Here is a 14,434-nt window from a genome sequence, read left to right on the forward strand (position 1 = left end):
CCAAGAGTGTCTTTATTTTCCTTTGTAAGTGTGCCTAAGGCCGTCTTGGCTGAAACAGATCCACATGCCATTGACTCCTATGTGGCTTCTCAGCAATAGATTTACTAGTGCCCTCGCTCCCTGCAGGCTTTGAAGGGTAGAAAATTGTAAGATAATTAAAATGTAATAACAATTCTATGTCTACTAAACCAAAACAATGCTGAAGATCTTCTTTTAAGTTGATGATTCAAAATAAACCCCTGGGATCTTGCTATAAGCAGTCACCATGGAGAAATCCACTCCAAGCCTTCTGGTTCTCTAAGCTGCTTGAGTTGTCTGGAGATGCTCAGAGCCTGGACAACAGGGCAGGGCAGCGACTGCAGGGCACATTGCTGCAAGTCTGTGATGCCGGCAGCTGGACCCCAGGCCTCCTTTGGGAAAGGTCTAGGTGGCTTCCTGGTGTTCCTCTAGATTCCTGTTGCCTCCTTGGTGAGATACCACAGCAGGATGTCCTCAAAGACCCCAAGTCTGCAGCCCCCTTGTTCTCAGGTCAGAAGTCCACAGGGTCCCACAGCTGACATCAGGACCCTGTGGGGTCTTCTTTGCTAGAGGCTGCAGAGAAGAAGCCACTTCCCTGCTTTCCCCAGCTGTTAGAGCTGCCACAGTCATTGGCCCGTGGTATCCTTGGCCATCTTTGAAGTCTGCATCTCTGCACATTTCTGTGCTTTCTTCTGTGTCCACAGCCCTGGCAGTAGCTGAGAAGCATCCTGCAGTCCTCCCACAGTGAAACCCAGGGCCTCTGCATTCGAGGCAAGCGTTCTTGCCCTGAGCTGCACCTCAGCACCACAGCCCTGGGCTCAGCTTCTAAGGACTCCTGTGATTAGATTGGGCTCAATTGGATAATCTTGTTTCAAGGTCATTAAGGGCTGGGGGTGTGGCTCAGTGGTAGAGCACTTGCTTGGCATGAATGAGGCCCTAGGTTTGACCCTGGCACTGCAAAAAGAAAAACCTAAAGCACAAAGTCATTAAAATTAATCACATCTGTAAAAGTTCCTTTTTGCCAGGTAAGATAGCGGATGCACAGGTTCCAAAATAGGATGTTTTTGAGAGACCATGATTTGCCCACCACACACGGTCTAGTTGGGAATATTTTATCTGATATTGCAAAGGTTACCTCCATGGGACAAGTGAGAAAGTCACCATGGTGAGAGCCCAGCAGGACTTCATTCCCAGACAGACACAGAGGTTGCTGTATTCCCGACAGCCTCTGTGCCAGCAAGTTGAAGGACAGCCCAACCCTGTCAATAGACTCCAGCCTGGGTGGGTTTGGTGGGACTGGGACAAATAAAACTGAACAAAGAGGCTTTGCTGATTCAACATGAAAAGGGCCCAACATAAATGTGAAACGCTTCTGCTTTGGAGAGGTTGGGATGTGTCCAAACAGCCACCGAAACCAGTGGTCATCCAGACCTGCTGCAGAGCTGCGGAGCCATGGAGACGCTGACCTGTCCACCCAGGGCAACCATCCACTCCACAGGCTTCTGACTTGGGAGGGTACCCAGTACCTGCTGGAGTTCTGTGCTGTCATTGGTTGAAGCTTCCTGCCATCGTGCTGAAATGTGCTCAGCCATCGTCTTTACACACAGCTCAGCTCTCCCACTTGGACCCACAAAAATCTATCCTCAACCCCCATTTCTAACTGGTTTTGGAGGAGACACATTGACATATACAGGAGAAATTGTAGACCTCTGAGCAGACTGAGGAAGCTGATAAAGCCTTCCTATCTTACAAAGTGAATCAAGAAAACAAAAAGAGAACTCTGCTGATGCAAAAGGAATTGGATAAGAACCCTTAAGAGAGAGGTGACATTATAGAGACATTCACTGGGTTTTTAATTCATGTCAAATTGTGAGTATTCTAGTTTGTTACATGGAAGAAAAACTGAAAACAAAAACAAAACACTTCCAAATTAGACTTTCAGCCAGCCAATTTAAACTTGAAATTTATCTCCAAGACACTGAATTTCACCTCGGTCATTGATACCGAAATTAGAACAACAGGCCTCCATTTTCTTTTCATGAAGCACAATTTGAAATGACACTATTTCAGTTTAAAATCACCTAGAAAAACATAGCCCATGTTTTCTCTTAGGATAGAGTTTCACCTGACTAATAAAAGAAAGAAATAGAAGATTCAAATTATTAAACAAACAGAATAGATGAGGGTCAGCCATTCCACGCAGCAGGCAAACCGAACATTTGTATTCAGAGCTTCTGTTTTTAAAAAGCAATTAAGTCATGAGTTTTCTAGTATGCCTCATTTTTGGTCATTCTTTTTCTTTCCATGTTTCCAAGATGTTTTAAATCTATACCAGAAAATATATAATAAAAATTAAGAAAGTTCATTTAAGAATTTTAAATGTTTTTAGAATTAACAATGAAGAAATTCTGTTTTTTTAAAGTGTGCTGGTTTATGGAAAATCAAGTAAACAAACATACAAAACCCATCAATAGATCCTTTATCAATGTTTAAAAAATAATACAAAAAAGCATAGGAAGTCAAAGGAGGGGATAATCTTAATAACAGAAGCATCAACTTTTTGAAAGGATGTAAAGCAACATGTTCAGAAAGAGCATTTGATTGACAGATAAGAAGCTGCACAAAAGCTCTGGGCGTTTGAACCTGGTGTCTTTTATGAAGTTTTTGAATTATAAAAATAATAAACCCACCACGTTGTTCAGAGATATTTTTGCAATTGAAATACTTCTTGGTTCAGTTTTTTTTTTTTCTGTTTTGTTAAATATAATTGCTGTTAGATTTTCTTTAAGAGAGATGATGGATGATTTAATCTAAAATTAAACTTTGAGACAGAATGCAAGGCAGAGGACATTCAAATTTGCCATGAGACTCTGATTCTGCCTGGATCCATCTACTTTAGGTGAAATGATCTTAAACAGGATGTAGTTTCATTGAATCTTCTTTAATTGGTATTCATGGACAGTTACAATAAACAATAGAAATAATACCAAATTCAATTTTATCACCAGTATTTTCATTATGTTTTCAACTTACATTTTATTTTTGAATATTCACTTTCGTGGAACACTTGGACTTGAGTTTGACTCCCTGCCGACCAGATTCTGAGAGGAGATTAGAGTGTTGGTGATCCCCTCCCAGGAACACCTCTGAGTGGAGGCAGACAGCAGCAGAGGAGGAGGCTGGGCTGGGAAGGGCCTAGAGGGCCTGCAGGGGATGCCCCAGTGCAGTGGGTGTGCAGGGATGCCCCAGTGCAGTGGTCCTGCAGGGGATGCTCCAGTGCAGTGGGTGTGCAGGGGATGCCCCAGTGCAGGACGTCCAGGGCACGGTGAACCAGGTGATGCTAACTTGACACCTGGAAGAGTCACAGCACCCCTCAGGGAAGTGAGCAACCTCAGGAGGGGCACAGGTACTCAGGAGAAGACCAAACGCTGGCTTTGGTTTTAATATGCCACCTAGGCATCCAAATGGAGGTACTGAGTAGGCAGGTAGTTACCTACATTGGAGTCCAGCCACAGCGTTGGCCCAGTATCTTGTAAGGTTGTTTCCTTCATAGGGCGTCGTGGGTATGGTCTCCTCTTTAGTGCTTCAAAATACAAATGGAATCAGAACACTTCAAGACCAGCCTCACCTCCGCACAAGCCACCACCCCACTTAGCAGCCTTTGGGGGTCTCTCTCCTCTCCTCCTGGCCATCTAGTCTATTTCCCACACATGACGGAATCATTACGGAAAATATAAGCAAGTGTGTCTCTTCTTGGCTCAGAACCTTCCAAAGACTTTGGATTCCTCCACAGCCCCTCTCCCTGCTCCATGCCCACCCCTCCCCTCCCCTCACACTACTCTATCTGCTCTGGTCTTGAGCCTACCCACCAACCCACCTCCTCTCCCCAGGGCCTGTCTGTTTCCCATGCTCTCAGCCTGGAACTCTGTGCAGAGAGTTGAATATGTGCATGATGGTTTCTCAATTCTGTCTGCTCTCCTGGTCAAATTATGCCTGTCAAAGTGGGATTCCTGCCTTCCCCTTCTTTGCTCTCTATCCTCTTTCCCTAACTTATTTACATTTTGATGGTATTTTTATTGCCTTTGCTCTACTGAAATCAAATGTTGTTTTATTATGGCTGTCCATTTTGATGGCCACTTACTTTGTCTAAAATAAATATCTAACACATACACATTTAGCATGGTAGAAGGACAGAAGTTAAAGATGATGGGGAAAGAAAATTCTGTGGCTTTGCTCAGTGAAAGAAGGTTCTAACAATTAGTGCCATCTGGAAGGAACTGACAAGAAGATAAGATTCAATTTCCAGAGGCCATCCACAAGATGCCAAAGAACCACCTACTGGTGCTTATATTTATGACATTAGATTGGGAGTTAGGGTAAAATTCCAAGGTCTCTTATGTATCTGAGTTTGTGCAACTTGTAAGAATTTGAAGACAATGGTATTTCACTGCTGTAGGAATGATTGAAATATTTTAATTTACGTTCAGATTTGACTAGACAATCCATCTCAACATGCTCATGGTTTGCCATTAAGATGACTTTTGTAAACAAGGCAAAAGACAGATTTGTCTTGAAGCATTCATTATGCATATGAGCACTTGATTAGAAATATGGCAATGGGAAATAAATAATCTCTTGGAAGTTCATTACTGAATGATGCTATCATGTTCCAAATAAGCACAGTGTGAATTTCAGACTGGCTCATTAATCATTAGAAGACAACTCTAATCAGTGGAATGTGACTCTCACTTTTCTTTAGGGCAATTGCACTTGATTGAAACTAGCAGTCAATTAAGGAAAAAAATACAAATGATTGGCAAGAAGAAGAAAAAACATTAAATCTTAGACATAAGAACTTCATTGATTGCTAAAAATTGAGTTTTTAAAAACTGTCAGATTGTTATAGCTACACTGAATTAATCTTGTACTATGAAGTGTAAGTAGGGTGGAGACAGTACTCATTCTCTCCTCCCTTACTAACCCAGCCACAGTGGGTGCCGCCATGTTTTCTGGCAATGGATTGGATTCAAAGCCCACCCCTCCTGCACCCGGGTGACAAAGTTATGGACAATGGGATGTGATTTCGGTTGTAGGGAACCACTGGGGAAACTGTCCATCAGAGGCTGACTTTGCCAGTGGGTGTGTTTTCCGACTCTCCCTTCTTCCTTCCCATCACCTGAAAATCAGATTTGATGGCGAAACTCCAGAAGCCATCTGCAAGGTGACTGAAGAGGGAGGCCAGCTAAGAGTCAATGGCCCTGGACACCTCTCTCTTTATGTGAGAGAGAGGTAAACTTCAATCTTATGTAAGCCACAGTGGTGTGAGTTTTCAAATTCATGGAACCATGCTGATTATGATACTGTTCAGGTGTTTGATAAGTGAAGTCCAATGGGATGACTTTCTGAAACTCAGTGGAGAGAATGTGGGATGATCATCATGCTTTCTGCCCAGTACCCATTTCTCTTCTTATAACATTATCTCATCTTTTGTGGATCCATGAAGGTTCTCTTGGAAAGACTTTGAAACAAGATGGCAAGAGGTGGGCACACGGGCCAACCTTAACCAATGGAATTCCATATGCCCTAACATTCACCTTCCAGCACAAAGAAATGAAAAGTCTGGGTTGATTCTTCTCCATATGCTGAAGAAATTGCCCTTTGGTTCAGCAATGAACCCCTACTCATTGTTCTTCCTTAGTCCTAGTTAACTTTATTTCCAATGCTTTGTTGTGATGATAAACCATATCTTCTTATATATGATAAAAATATATATTTTGTCTTTGCTCTGAGGGGGCCATATTTTCTTTTATATTTGCTTAAGAAAATGAAAGTAGCTGTTGCAACACAAATGTACTTAATGTGGGACAAAAGAGGGCCCAATCGTGGGTTTTGCAAACCCAGCACAATTGTTGTTGTTGTCACATGGGCTTAGAGAGCTCTGACCTGGAGGACTTCTAAAAATCTAGCGCTGGCTGAAGGCCTGCACAGAATCTTCATCCACTAATGGGTGACAGCATAGTTTCAATGGGATCAGTGTACTGAGAGCAGATTCTTCTATTTTCATCTCTCTAGAATGTACCCTTAGTTTAGTCTGGCCATTACCAGTTGATGCCACTAATCACCAGGAGTGTTTGCAGTGCATAAAGCTTCCCCAATCCTGCAAGAGCACGTCAAGGACCATGAAGCACCAGTGCTAACTTAGTAGTCTCTGGAACTCATTGAGATCAACCCTGACTTAGCACCACAGAACTGGACTGACCTGTACCAGGCATCACTGTAGCAGAGATGGGGCAGATGAAGACATCTCCCCTTTGCATTTCCATCACTGAAAAGCAGGTTTGGATGATAAGGCATTCTGAAGGACAGTCTTGGATTCTACTTATCTCTAGTTTAATTCTCCTAAACTAGCCATCTGAAAAATTCTAGCATTTCCGTTTTTTACATGAAATCAACATACAGTATCCTCCATATTCACTTATAATATTCATGATTCCAGTCATATCTATTAAATCTTATATGACAGACTTAGTAAACATTTTTTAGTCCAGCTTCAGAAATTTAACATCCCCTGAATCAAAGTATTCTGGATCAAGTGCTAATAGGAAATCAATTTCAAAGATGTTTCAACAAATTATTTTGTAAGCCATAAATTTGCCTTATGAGAATGGAGTAGATTTCTTAATAAATATTGCTAATTTTTTTTGTAAAAAAATTCATATAAATTCAAACAATGTAACTGCATAGGTATAAAATTTATATATAGATATATTAATTCCAATCTCTACTACAAATAAGTTAATGTGAAAATTTTAACACATTTGGTACATCAATTTCCTATCAATTACATTGGTGTATTCTAGCTGCTCACATAATAAATGAGAGAAACATCTATGGTGCCAATGATTCCCTTGTAACACAATATCAGAGCAATTTATTCCTCATAATGTAAAAGGCGATTCCAGACTTAACTCTAGTTTAAACTGTGAAATAGAACAGGTGTTTCATTTTAATAAATAATGTGTTATTTTAGTGGGATGGATGGCAGTACAAGATTGAAAACAATCAAGAATACAAGCAACAAATAAATGTTGGCAAGGATGTGGGAAAAAAGAACCACTCATCCATTTGCTGGTGGGGCTGAAAATTGGGGCAACCACTCTGGAAAGTACTATGGAGATTCCTCAGAAAACTAGGAGTATCCCACTCCTTGGCATATACCCAAAGGAGTTAAAATCAGGACCCTTATAGTGACGCAGCCACATTCATGTTTATAGCAGCTCAACTCACGATAGCTAAGCTAAGGAACCAACCTAGGTGCCCTTCAACAGGTGAATGGATAAAGAAAATGTTGTGTATATACACAATGGAATATTCCTCAGCCATAGAGAACTATTTGAGGATGACTTCTGCTAGTGAATGGATGGAACTGGTGACTATCGTGCTAAGTGAAATAAGCCAGTCCCCAAAACCCAAAGGCCGGATGTTCTCTCTGATATGCAGATGCTGACTCACAATAAAGTAGGGAGGGAAGAATAGCAGTTCAAAGGGGAATGAAGGAGTGGGAACAGGAAAGACAGTGAATGAATCAGACATGATTTTTCCAAGTTCACATATGAATACATGACAGGTGTAACTCCACATCATGTACAACCCCAAGAACGGGAAATTATACTCCATGTATGTAAAATATGTCAAAATACACTCTACTGTGATGTATATCTAAAAGGAAATAATAAAATATATTACACACACACACAAATGGCAATACCAATTTTTGACATTCTCGGGCTGTCATAACCTATTTCATCACCACACTGTCACCATTTATCCTTGAATTGCTTACTTCGGCTCCTTGTCTTATTGCCTATTTCATTCTTGAATATTACAGTCATTGTCAACTGTAAGTAGAGCATCTCATCTTCCCGTGACCCTTGGTGGCAAAGATGAGTAGCACAGACTTTGTATTATTCACTGCTTCATGGCACATGGTAGCAATTTATTTAAAAATCTATAAATAGATCATTGAATAAAATATAACAGTGTATCAAATAAGCAGGCTAGATGTAACAAGATAACTATTACTTTTTCCATATATATGACACTAAGAAACTAAGAACTATCATTCACAGTTTGTGAATTCATTTGTGGCAGAACCCTTCCTGGGCTTTGTTCTTCTCGCTATTTTCCATCTCTTGCTAATGCTCCACATTTCCCTGACATGTTTCTTGCTTTGCTGATTTTGTCACTTAGCAGAGAAAATATAGCTCAGCATCCATCTTTTAAATTGTGCAGAGAGTAAAACTTCCCTGATCCAAGACAGACGATGGTAGTTTTTCTTCTGTTTGGCAAGAATGCAACACGATATAAAAATTCTGAGAAGGAATTGGAAATTAGAGTTGAGTGATAGCAGAGATGCTAAGAAAGGGAGAAAATTGACAGCAAATCGAGGAAAGAAAAATGAGACGCTCTGGTTGGGAAATTAGAGAACATTGCGAAATTCACCTTGGGAGTAATGTGCCTATTGAACACTTTGGCATTGAGATTGAAAACAGGATGAAGAACGCCACAGAGAAAATAGAAAAGAAAATGCTTCATTCAACCCCTGAGAACATCTTGGTTGACAAGTAGCTTCTATTCTGCAAACAGGAGGAGAACACAGCCTACATGGCCAGGGTGCCTATAATTAGTGCTGGTCTCCTGTGCTGACCTGACGGTAGGAAAAGAACAGAACTTTGTTGGCAGCAGTGATTGTATAGCTCATCAATTCCTTGGATTCTAGAAGAGAATTCTAATTCTAATACAGGGCAGTCAAGAACCTTGCACAGGTTAAATGACACTGGAAGGTGGATCGAAGGACCTTTAGAGGAATGGAGGAGGGAACAGTCACTTTAAATCTTCCAGCCCAACATCTGGTCCATCTCAAGGGTTCTAGCTGTTGATCTGTTGGTTGTTTCCCTGGGTTTTCCTTTGGTTTATGTATAGCACATATGTATGGATTTTATCCTGCACATTTCGATGCTGTGCTAGGAGACTGAACAACCCACTGTAAAATGTTTCCTTTTTGACTGTTGTTTTGACAGATAATTAAACCAGTTAGGTTGAAAGTGGAAGCTGCCCTACCTCCTGGTGCCTGGACTTCCCAAGTCAGCTGAGTTTTTCTAAGCCTTTGCTGTGTTCCTTTGGTCTATGTGCCCCACATAGGACAGCTCAGGGCTGAGCCCCAAGCTCTGTCAGTTCATACGCAGAGCTGAGGAATCCCATTTTCTTGTCTTTCCTCTCTCCACTTTCCCCAGCATCCTTAGTTCCAGGGCTCCCTTTTCTTAGTCTTCCGGCTTGGAAGATGGTTTGGGTTTAATTTTGCTTTGTCTTGGGGGCGTTCAGCCCCTGTTGCTGCTGTAGGGTTATGCACAATTGGGGCTGTCATTGGAACAAACAGGAAACCCTCTCCCTGTCCCTCTGGCCAGAGAGACCGTTTCTATCTCTGAATTTGCAGCCTGCACTAACTCTGCTGCTGCCCGGGGATCAAAGCCCAGTGATGGAGGAGAGGAAATAATTGGGAAATTCACACATTATTTGGTCTTTCTTTCCCAAATTTTCTTTCCGCTTTCAGAGTTGTCGGGTAATTTGTGTGTGTGTGTGTGTGTGTGTGTGTGTGTGTGTGTGTGTGTGTCTGTGATATTGTATCCAGAGTGTTCAGTTATAATCAGTGGGAAAGATAGCAGTAGGCTTGCTCTATTTTTATTTCCACAAGAAATCCAATATCTGCCCATTTTGCCTAATTTTTTTATGATAAGCACAAGCATTACTTATGTATTTCAAAGTTATATGAAACAGTAAAACACATCTATGCTTTACATTTTCTAAAACTGCTGAGCAAAAATAGCAATTGAAAGATCTCAGCAGAATTGGAGGACACGTCACCGTTCTCCTGTGTATCCCTGTTGTTGAGGCTTTGCCCACAGTTCTCCCCTGGGAAACAGCGAGAGTGAGTCTCCGTCACCTGTACGCCACCCTTGGGGTCTGGTGTGCACGTTGGCCAGGTGAACATTCCCTCTCCCAGTGGCCCTTGTTTTATGTCTCAGTTTCCTCTGTTGCTAGAAACAGCTCTGTCATGATGCAGAGCTCTCTGTGGTTATCTGCTCTGATGTAATTGACTTAGTACTTTTTTCTAAACCCTTCAAAAAATTTTTTTTGGTAACAAAATAGAAATAAACATACTTTTAGGATATTTCTAAAGAAACTTCCCAAACAAGAGATTGTGTGCAGACTTTGAAAAAACAAATTATCAAGGTCCATTCACATGTGAAATTAAAGATATCGATCAATTTGGTTAAATTTTAACTGCAATGATACCAGTGTATAGTTAGTCCTGTGTACAGTTATCTCATTTGAAAAAATATTTATTGGACTGGAAAACTTTTAAAAATAATGACCATAAATATCTGGAAGGATAACTTTTATAGGTGGATTTTTGTTTGTTTGTTATTCTCTTATTTCTACCCATATAAAAATAATAGTAATTTACAAATTAGTTTCTGAAGTCAGAAAACTTGAAATAGTCCTAAAGTTGCCACTATTATATAGAGCACAAGATAGTCACTATCTGGCTTCCTGATTTAATAAAATTAATTATTTCTTATTTTGTACGATATTGAAGCTATAAATAATATGGTAAAAGAATGATCCCAGATTCCATCATTTTAGCACAATTATTAATATATCGCATTTTCTTGCAATAATTTTTCATAGGCATTTCTTTCTCATTTAACTTTAATCAGTCTATAGACAATTTATATTACATTTTCCTCTTTTTAATAAACTTTTCCATTATTCCACATGCTCTTTATAACCTTATTTTTATTTGGTAGTTAATACACCAAGAGAGGATGACACCATGGTTATTACAAAGAAAAATTGTTTTTTTGATGTACAATTAGATTTTTCTCAGTTTTTACTCATTAAATAACACTATAATAAAAATCTGTAACTATAACAATTTCACATTTTTTATTATATCCTTAGAGTTCTCAGGGATAGAGTTAATGTTTAAAATTAATATTATTTTAATACTTTTTGAAAAACTTTACTCAGTTGCAATCAAAGTATTATCTTTTCTTAGCAATTACAAAGTTACTTTCATTACTGTGCTAATTTAATCATCAGGTAGTATCATTTTTGGGGAAATCACTTTAATAAATAACAAATAGCATCTCAGTGTTATTGTGTTGCATTTTTTATTACTAATTAGATTTAATCTACATGATTTTTATTGTATTATCTTTTGAAAATTATCTTTTCATGCTCTGTGTCTGTAGAAATCAGCTCTTTATAGATCTTTCTGATGCTAAACAATAATATTTGTAATCATTTTTTTAAAAATCAGAACATCTTTTAAAGCTCCATAATCTTATTTTCAGCAAATCTGCTTTTTGCCTGTGTATACTAACTTTTTGTAGGTCTGGTGGCTGACCGTCAATGCAGCACAGTAAGGACCGGGTGCGTTGCAGGTACTATTTATTTTTGTCAATCCTGTGAAGTAAGTACCATTATTAGTATTACCATTTTAGAGGTGACTGAAGACAAGTTCAGACAAGGTATGTTTTAGTCAGTGTTTTCATAGCTTTAACCAAAAGACCCAACAAAAACAGTTTCAGAGGAGGAAAAGTTTATTTTGGCTCAAGGTTTCAGAGGTCTCAGTCCACAGAAGGCTGACTCCATTGCTCTGGACTTGAGGTGAGGCAGAGCATCATGGAAGAAGGGTGTGGAGGAGGACAGCAGCTCAGGACAGGGCCATCAGGAAGCAGAGAGAGAGAGAGCTGTACCTACCAGGGACAAAATATAAACTCCAAAGTGACCCCAGTGACCCACCTCCTCCAGCCACACCCTACCTGCCTACAGTTCTCACCTGTTGATCCTGAGCAGTGGATCAATGCACTAATGAGGTTGTGACACAAGCATTTCACCTCTAAACTTTCTTGCATTGTCTCATGACATGTGAGCTTTGGGGGAACACCTCACATCTAAACCATAACGGCAAATTGCGAAAGGTCACAGAGCTGGTAGGATCATCAGAGTTCTCCAGAGGGACAGAACCTACAGGAGGTGAGTGAGAGAGAGGAGAGGCAGAGCTATAGATACAGATAGGTGACAGGGGATTTATCAGGGGACTGCCATACGTGGTTATGGAGAGCTGGGCTTCTCCACAGTCTCTCTGCATGCTGTGCAGCTGGTGGTGTGGCTTAGCCCAAGTCCAAAGGCCTCAGAGCCAGGAAGCACCGAGTGACTCTTGGTCTGAGGCAGAAGCCTTGAGAACCCAGGTGTTCTCTGCTGGAAACTCTGGACTCTGGTGGCAGGAGACTTGATTCTTAGGTGCAGGGGAAGGTGACTAAGTGGCCCAGCTCCAGTAGTGAGGGGGGGGACCACTGTTCCTCAGCCCATTTTTGTTCTGTTGAGGTTCTGCTGATTAGAGGGTGCCCACCAGCATCGAGAGCAGATTTCCCCCTCTTGTCCACCAACTCTCAGGCGTCCCCTCAGGAAGCACCCTCAGGACACACCCAGAAGGAATGCCCTGTCAGCCCTCTGGTTCCAACCCAGTCTAGGGGACACCAATATTTAGCCCTCACATCAATGTAGCCAGACCTGCCCCCCACACTGCATTTGCTACCCACCGCACCTGGGCCAGGGAAGGCAGCCAGAGAGGGCTGATGCACAGCCCCATCGCTGAGCCTCGGCCTCAGCTGCGTGTCTTAGCTTAGTTGCTATAGTGAAGGTACCAAGGGCAGGACAGCTTAACCAATAGAATTCAGTAGCTCACAGTTCTGTGGGCAGGGTGGTCCAAGCCCAAGGCACCGCAGCATCTCAAGGTGAGGGCTTTCTTGAAGGCTATGGCTGGCTGTCTTCTTGCTGTATCCTCCTTGTGGGAAGAGAGCCTCTAGCCTCTGCCACTTCCTCCCCTCCTGGGGACACTAATCCCATCACAGGGTGTCTACTCTCAGGATGTCATCTAATCACCTTCCAAAGGCCCACCTTCAAAGACCACCAGATTGGGAATTGGGCTTCAATATCTGAAGGGGGTTGGGCTAGCACAGCACCTCGTAAGCAGAAAAATAACAAGAACATAAAGCAAACCCCTCAGTGTGACTCAAGAGCAGTTTCCCGTCATCCATGTGAACCTGCAAAGGAGAGTTTGATGGAGAGAAACCTGGGCCTTCCATTTATCCACTGAGTGACACAAGGGCTCATGGAATCACTTAAAGTCACAATGTCCCCGTCTTAAAAAAATGGGGTTACAGAGCTTTCCTAGGGGAATGAGATTATATATGTAATGGGCCTGATAGATGCTCAATAGATAGAGAGTTGCTATTTTTGTGTTTGGTTTCCAAGACTAACTGAATGTGTAATGTGTCAAATGCCTTCAGATGATGTGCTCAGGCTGCTCCTACTGAGAGTCACTAAAGTGCTTAGCTCGTGCCAAGACTTTAATTAGAAGAAAATTAAGCATTATAGAACTTCTAACAAACGCTCATACGCTGGAAAGTTTCCAGTGCAGACTAAATTACTCTTAGTGCATCTCTGGACAATTTCGTGCCCTCCAAAATCACTGTACCTTGACTGTGTTCATTGTGTACATTCCTGAAATAGGCTTGAATAATTGATTGAGGGAAAGAATAAAAACCCATACTGTTAACAAAATTGGATTTTGAGTCCTACAATCCTAATTACAGCTCTGCAAAGTGCCCTCCTGTCTCTTAAAACAATTACCTACAGCCTGGACTTTTATTTCTTCTCATTATCTGTAGATACTATCTTCAAAGTAGGTATAGACAGAGGATTATTACTCTTTAATCCAATATTGTTATAGGCACAGTCATATGATACCAAGATGTCTTTGGAAGTAATTTGCTTTGCAGTTTCCTGATTTTCTTTTAGGAGGTGCCTAATGAAACACATTTCTGGTTTTTATGTTCACTTATCTTTTTTTGCTTCTACAAGTGGATTCTTAGTCATTTGGTCTTTCTCACATAATCATAACTTTCCCATGATATAATTAAAGTTATTGCATTTGCTGTCTAAAAAAAAACAGTATAATGTTTAAATAATCCCACACTCAGGAGCTAGAATGTCTATATCTATTTGTCTTCATTCACTTAAAGATGGTAGAAAGAATATTTGGGGTAAGCAGGAAAAATGTTAACTAGAAATCCTTAAGTAGCTATTCTTGAATTACACAAAGATTGTATTGTTTAAAAATACTTCTAAGTGCCTCCAGTGAGTATTGATCAAGTTTACTGTCTGTTTGGGTTTTAACAACTCAGTGCTCACCTAATTAAAATGGCAGTGCTCATTCTCAAACTGTTTAGTATATTTGTTCCTACTGTGATGGATAAATCATTTGGAGGATATAATCCTTAATAAT

The sequence above is a fragment of the Spermophilus citellus genome (assembly GCF_964194105.1).
Source record: "Spermophilus citellus genome assembly, chromosome: 7".
NCBI classification, from domain to species: Eukaryota; Metazoa; Chordata; class Mammalia; order Rodentia; family Sciuridae; genus Spermophilus; species Spermophilus citellus.